The 7,478-nt window shown below is 40.3% G+C and overlaps 1 protein-coding gene across 3 annotated transcripts in view; it reads right to left on the bottom strand.

The window, feature by feature from the left end:
* Positions 1 to 7,478, bottom strand: part of otud7a (OTU deubiquitinase 7A) — a 108,614-nt gene that overhangs the window by 79,686 nt on the left and 21,450 nt on the right. For all 3 annotated transcript variants that reach the window (XM_055155466.1, XM_055155467.1, XM_055155465.1), the window contains exon 2: positions 7,075 to 7,189. The gene's annotated coding sequence lies outside the window, so the exon portion shown is untranslated. The remainder of the gene's footprint in view (positions 1 to 7,074; positions 7,190 to 7,478) is intronic.

Below are 7,478 nucleotides of genomic sequence, written 5' to 3'. Positions count from 1 at the left end.
TCCCATACACCAGTGGCCAAAGTGTCGTCTACTAAGACTCAAGGTTGTACAAGGCACAATAAAGATGAATCGAGTCATCAGTAAAAAGAAGATACTCAGATTTTCTTGTATTTTAGTCATTTTGTCAGTGGCATAAAGTCGTTTCAGTATCGTTTATCACAGTTAATCGCTGAAACAATTTATTGTACTTTAAATGTTATCGTGGCAGGTCTAGACAGTCCTACATTAGTGTGATAATCAAATAGAGTATTAGAGTATTAGTAAAGTACATCCTGAACTCAAACTGCCCTCCTGCACTTTGCATCACAGTCAAATCAGAATCACACTTTAACCTTTGTCTTTTCGCGTCATAACAGTTCAATTAAATATCAATTCTCTGGTGTTTTCTCTAAGATGAACTGTTTTTCCTGGTAAAACGGGATATGAAAAGAGCCTTTAACATGTGAAAGAAACAAAAAACAAAACACTCCAGGACGTCCGAGTATTTTAAAGGGGTTATGTTATTATTAAATGTCTTAAATTACACAAAATGGACTCTTGTGTGAGCTTTAAGCCATGTTAAAATGTTGTTACCTCCTCAAAAAAAGACCTGGAGTTGTGTTTGTTTCATTCACATGTTTGAGTAACTCTTTATTATCAGTCTGTCTAAATCTCCAAAACTCAAAATGTTCTGTTCCACTTGTTAACAGCTCCTTTTATATGGAACATCATTCGTTTCACCAGATTTAGAATTTTAAATGCTGTTGAATTTCTCACTTTGAATTTTTTCACTCTGAAAAAACATGTACAGATAATTTCATCAACTGACATTCAGAATAAAATAATTCAAAGTGTTTACAATTCAATAAACTTTGTAAATATTCAGCCGAAATATTTTTAATTAAGCCAATTCAACACTCAAAATTCAGAGTGTAAATCGATCCAAAATGATCTGATCTAATAGTAGTATTTAGTAACAGGAAATGGTGCAGTGGAGTGATCTGATTGGTCAGAATTATCCTCCATAAAACCTCATCTTCTCTTTTTATTTCTTTCTTATTTTATTTCAGCTTCTGTCCTCCTCACTCACACAGGATCAATGCTTCTGCCTTCGCGTCTTGGATTTTTGTTGCACATTTTACACTCTGAAGTTCGACTGCTGAATTTGAGGACTTGAAAATATCTGTGCTGAATATTTAAAAGGTGAAATGTTTATTTTGAATGTGAAACATATTAAAGACGTACACTTAAATTTTCAGCAACTAAAATCCAAAATAAAAATACTTCAAAGTTTGTTTGTTTTTTCAGAATAAAAAAATTCAAAGTAGGGTTGGGCGGTAATACGTTATTACAGTGTCCCGCGGTATCAAAAAGTAGCAATGGTATCAGTTTCATTTAGTCTGATTCATGAGCCGGTTTCACTTCGTAGAAACCGTCTGACCTCGCAGCATTAGGATTCGTTCACTCCACAGTAGGTGGTACTTTTTTTATTTAACCAGTTGCTTGCTGTTTGGTCGTGACGTTTGTAATGCTCCAAATCCTGTAAGAAGAAGAACAATAACGTCTTTCCCCCTTGATAAAATTCACCAAACATTCTCTTTGTTCTGGCTTTAAATCCTCGATCTCGGGAATCGTTGCCAACACAGAATGTCTGTCTCTTCGCTGATTGGCTGCGAACTCTCACTTCCGGGTTCTTGTAAACCGTCTAGTGCACAGGTGTCAAGACCTTTAATCTGGCCCTCAGCGGATTTTCTACTAAAATATTTAATTATATTTTCTATTAAAATCTTGTTAATTTTCTGTGGTGTTTATCACAGCAGCGTCTCCAGCGTCTCTGTACGTGGCCCCTCCCACCAGAGCAGCACAAATGAAGACTTGTCTCTTTCCAAACGCTCTTAAAGGACGATCGTTTTGACTGTTGACCGTGACACCCTCATCAGAAAAATGTCCAACATGAGAAAAGTGGAGCCGAGTGCAGGATTTTACAACAAAAATGGACTTATTCCTATTTGCATACAGGTTATTGTTAAAATATTGTGTTGAAATTGTATTTTTCTTAAAGTTTCAGGTTGTTCATAATATTATAATATTTTGTAAAAGAAAGAGTTCATCAATTAAAAAAGATTTCTGTAATAGATTTGTGTTTCTCTGCACAAATATTTGAACTTATTGTTATTTTTGGGGTTTATATGACATGAGTTTTCTGATCCGGCCCCTTTGGATGAAAGTCGGTTGGATACGACCCCCGGAACAAAATGTGTTTGACACTCCTGCTCTAGTTTATTCTGATTCCTGATCTAGTCACTGGAGGAAAATGAAATTGAGCAGGAGGCACTAGGCGGCTCCAGTCTGACTAAGTTTCATTGCTGTCATTAAAAAAATCTGGATCTAATATAATATTATAATTTATTGATACCTAAATTTGTTTGCTCAAATGAATGTGTGGTTGTATTTTCAATTTAATGTTATCACATGATTCAAAACTAACAGTATCTATAACGTTTCTTTTGACTGCGTGGGGAGACGACGTTCGATCAGTTTCGTTCTGTTGTAACGTGACGCTCATAACGAGGAGGACAGAGGAAAAACATGAGAACAGATCAGAAAATCGAGTAATAAGGGCCGTTTAACATATGAAACCAATGAATCAGACGAGAGGAGCTTTAAGAAATGGAAAAAAAAAACAATGAGTGAAGTTGTTAAAAGGTTAAATCGGAGAAAACAGTGTTTATAAATAGAATAGATTTCCTGGTCAAAGCACCGCGTTGTTGTGTGATGAACAACAGCGCGTTTGAGACCTGGTTTAGTCTTGGTTTAGTCCTGGTTTAGTCCTGGTTTAGACCTGGTTTAGTCCTGGTTTAGTCCTAGTTTAGACCTGGTTTAGTCCTGGTTTAGTCCTGGTTTAGACCTGGTTTAGACCTGGTTTAGACCTGGTTTAGACCTGGTTTAGTCCTGGTTTAATCCTGGTTTAGACCTGGTTTAGACCTGGTTTAGACCTGGTTTAGACTGGTTTAGTCTTGTCTTGGTTTAGACCTGGTTTAGACCTGGTTTAGTCCTGGTTTAGACCTGGTTTAGACTGGTTTTCTGGTTTAGTCTGGTTTAGTCCTGTTTAGACCTGGTTTAGACCTGGTTTAGTCCTGGTTTAGTCCTGGTTTAGTCCTGGTTTAGACCTGGTTTTAGTCCTGGTTTAATCTTGGTTTAGACCTGTTTAGTCCTGGTTTAGTCCTGGTTTAGTCCTGGTTTTAGACCTGGTTTAGACCTGGTTTAGACCTGGTTTAGTCCTGGTTTAGTCCTGGTTCAGTCCTGGTTTAGTCCTGGTTTAGACCTGGTTCAGTCCTGGTTCAGTCCTGGTTCAGTCCTGGTTTAGACCTGGTTTCCTGGTTCAGTCCTGGTTCAGTCCTGGTTCAGTCCTGGTTCAGTCCTGGTTTAGACCTGGTTTAGTCCTGGTTTAGTCCTGGTTTAGTCCTGTTTTAGTCCTGGTTTAGTCCTGGTTTAGACCTGTTTTAGTCCTGGTTTAGTCCTGGTTTAGTCTTGGTTTAGACCTGGTTTTAGACCTGGTTTAGACCTGGTTTAGTCCTGGTTCAGTCCTGGTTCAGTCCTGGTTTAGTCCTGGTTTAGACCTGGTTTCAGTCCTGGTTCAGTCCTGGTTTAGTCCTGGTTTAGTCCTGGTTCAGTCCTGGTTCAGTCCTGGTTTAGACCTGGTTTAGTCCTGGTTTAGTCCTGGTTTAGTCCTGGTTTAGACCTGGTTTAGACCTGGTTTAGACCTGGTTTAGTCCTGGTTTAGTCCTGGTTTAGTCCTGGTTTAATCTTGGTTTAGACCTGGTTTAGACCTGGTTTAGTCCTGGTTTAGACCTGGTTTAGACCTGGTTTAGTCCTGGTTTAGTCCTGGTTTAGTCCTGGTTTAGTCCTGGTTTAGTCCTGGTTTAGTCCTGGTTCAGTCCTGGTTCAGTCCTGGTTTAATCTTGGTTCAGTCCTGGTTTAAACCTGGTTCAGTCTGGTTTAAAAGGTTAAATCGTAGAAAACAGTGTGTATATATAGAACCGATTTCCCGGTCAAAGCGTCGTGTTGTTGTGCGATGAACAACGGAGCGTTTGAGCCGCGCCTCCTCCGGCCTGAGGAATGAACGAGCTGATGCATGTGCTCCATTCCTCTGGAGGTGAGTGGGTGACGGCGCCGCTCACAGCCCCGTCAGAGGAAACATCACCCACGGGCGCTGCGATCCGACACAAGACCACAGCCACAGAGACGGAGGCGCTGCAGCGGGAGGTCGCAGAGAGGTCACGGAGACGCTCGAGCAGGAGAGGGCCGCGCCGCGTTTCGCTTCGCTCGCTTCCTTCTCCTCGATTCTCTGTTCACGCTTACGCCACGAACCAGGAAGACGTTTGGAAACATGACGACGACTTCCTTTTGGCTCTGTTCGCGGGAGTAACTCTGACAAAATCTATGAAAACTATAGTCCTGGTTTAGTGCTTTTTCAGTCCTGGTTCAGTTCTGGTTTAGTCCTGCCTTAGACCTGCTTTAGTCCTATGACATATCATGTAAAGAGGCAGAATAACAATAAATGTTGCCTAAATAAACCCAGTTTAAAATCCACAAGAGCCAAACTAAGTTTTTTTTTAAATAATTCAAGATTTACAGTGAATTTTTACATCACTAAATAAATCGGTGATTATATCGGCAGCTCCAACTATCATTATATCGGTATCATATCGGCCACAACAAAATCCATATCGGTCGCGCTCTAGTACAGATAATTTCATCAACTGACATTTCAGAATAAAATAATTCAAAGTGTTTACAATTCAATAAACCTTGTAAATATTCAGCAGAAATATTTTTAATTAAGCCAATTCAACACTCAAAATTCAGAGTGTAAATCGATCCAAATTGATCTGATCTAATAGTAGTATTTAGTAACAGGAAATGGTGCAGTGGAGTGATCTGATTGGTCAGAATTATCCTCCATAAAACCTCATCTTCTCTCTTTCGCTTCGCTCGCTTCCTTCTCCTCGATTCTCTGTTCACGCTTACGCCACGAACCAGGAAGACGTTTGGAAACATGATGACGACTTCCTTTTGGCTCTGTTCGCAGGAGTAACTCTGACAAAATCTATGAAAACTGAGAAAATGTCCCAGTTTTCTTCATCTAAATGTCACTGTTCTGTTCTGTTTCTGTTTCTGTTCGGCGAATCAACAATTACAACTCGGGCTGGGTATCGTTAAGAAGTTGCCGATACAATACATTCCTCGATACACTGAGCTTTCCTTTTGATACGATATACTGAAAGTCGATTCGATGCGGTTTAATAAAATGTAAAGGCTAAATCATGTCTGTGATACTAAAAGTCTTTGTTAAACCACTTCTTCTTGTGCAAAGTTCATATAAAAACACAAACATTTTACTCATCAAAACAGTGAAAATGTCAAATGTGTCGCATAAACGAGTTTCCTTCCTCTAAAAAAGCAACAAAACTGTAGCTCTGTAACAAAATAATTTAGTAAAATGTACCCAAAAATACTCTTGGCGATAAATCGATACAGGAGCCCACAATATCGATACTGTATCACCACATTAAATGATACGATATTTCAATATTTTGATATTTTTGCACACCTCTACATGTGATGACAACTTCCGCTCTGTTTGTAAGTCTGACAAAAAATGTTCCATTTCATCCATTTTCTAAGCAGGGACTCCCAGACTTTCCTCACCCCAGACACTTCCTCCAGCTCCTCCAGGGGGACCCCGAGGTGTTCCCAGGCCAGCCCAGAGACATAGTCCCTCCAGCGTGTCCTGGGTCTTTCCTGGGGCCTCCTCCCGGTGGGACATGAACACCTTCTACGGAAGACACCCAGGAGACATCAGAACAGATGCTCTCCCCTCAGTTGCTCTTCTCCACATGGAGGAGCAGCGGCTCTACTCCAAGCTCCTCTTCTCTACACCACAACGGTTCGATACAGCGACAGCATCACTGCAGACGCTGCACCTGTCCACCTGTCAATCTCACACCTCACTCATGAACAAGACCCCGACACACTTGAACTCCTCCACTTGAGACAGGTACTCTCCACTAGGGACGGGCATTCGATTAAATTTTCTTAATCGATCATCGGAAGAATTAACGATCGATTATCGATTAATCATTAACGTTTTTATATTAAAATGATCATCATTATTATTACTATCTGCACTACTAATCTGCATAAATAAATTAAACTTTACGACATATAAACCGTAACGACTCTAGAGCCACATCAGCCCGTTTGACATTATAATGTGTTTAATTCAGTTTTGTTCAAATCTCACAGAAACAAAACTTAAAACCACATCACTAATTTGCATAAACTAAGCGAAAGATAAAACTCCAGCTCTTGTGTCGCTGATGTGGTTCAGTTTCTGTTGGATTAAAAGACATGACTCAGGTGAATACAGGTTAGTGTGACCAGATTTGCGTTTGTCAAAACCAGGACAGCGTACGGGGGGAGGGGGGCGGGGCCTCGTCATCCACATTGAGCGACTCTCACCTGGTAAAACTTTTTCCCACTGGACACAGAAACATATGTGCTGCTTTATCCACTGTGCACACGGACTCACACTTGTCCCAACGCAACGGAAAGTGTGGAATTTCTTGTACAAATCATCGTTAAATCCACATTTGTGCTTCGGTTCGTTACAGACTGACCCACTGTTTGTGTCTCGCTCCTTCTGATGCAGAGACACATGTACACACCTGTTTGGTCACAACACACAGCAACATACATTCGGTTTGTCGATTAAAATGAACGTAATCGATGAAATTCTTAATGATCAATTATCGATTAATCGACTAATCATGCCCATCCCTACTCTCCACCCACCCGGAGAGGACAAGACACCTTTTTCCCGTCCAGATCAATCAGGGGTGGGAGGGGTTCAGTTTGGGGACCACAGGATCTCATCTCTGGTGTCTGCAGATGTTCGGCTGATCAACAATTACACGGGGAACTGCTTTTTGTTATTTTATTATTACCAATCACCCAGTTTTGAGTTTGAAAACCTGGTCACCTTGTGTTTTTCACCCTGTATTTTGAACAAACACTGTAAATGAGACGTACTTTCTGTATTTGATCCGAGAGTTGTGGTGGTTCCATCTGAAGACCGCTGCTCCGTCTCACCAGGGCAGGGCTACTCCATGGCTTCAGACTGGACCAGTGTGGGCACCAAAGGAACCTGCAACACACAACAAACACATTATTCTCACACAGAAGTAGTTTTATCATGTCAGACTTTTGCAGATCTTATTATAAACGCAGCTGTGAAAGGTTCTAAATTACACAAAATTGACCGGTTTAGATCAAATTGGTCAAAAATTGAGACATGTGAATCTGTGTGTCGTTCGTTCATTCGTTTTTCAATATAAAATCAAACATCAGAAAATGAAATAACAACAGTTTTCTTCATTATTTGTCTCCAAAACCAAAATGAAAAAAACAGATAATGATTCGTTTTTTCAGTTTTC

This window comes from Boleophthalmus pectinirostris, unplaced genomic scaffold (genome assembly GCF_026225935.1).
Source record: "Boleophthalmus pectinirostris isolate CB_2022bp ecotype Guang Dong unplaced genomic scaffold, ASM2622593v1 HiC_scaffold_2, whole genome shotgun sequence".
In the NCBI taxonomy this organism is placed as follows: Eukaryota; Metazoa; Chordata; class Actinopteri; order Gobiiformes; family Gobiidae; genus Boleophthalmus; species Boleophthalmus pectinirostris.
Note: the sequence above shows the minus strand (reverse complement) of the source record. Positions and strands in the feature narration are given on the sequence as shown.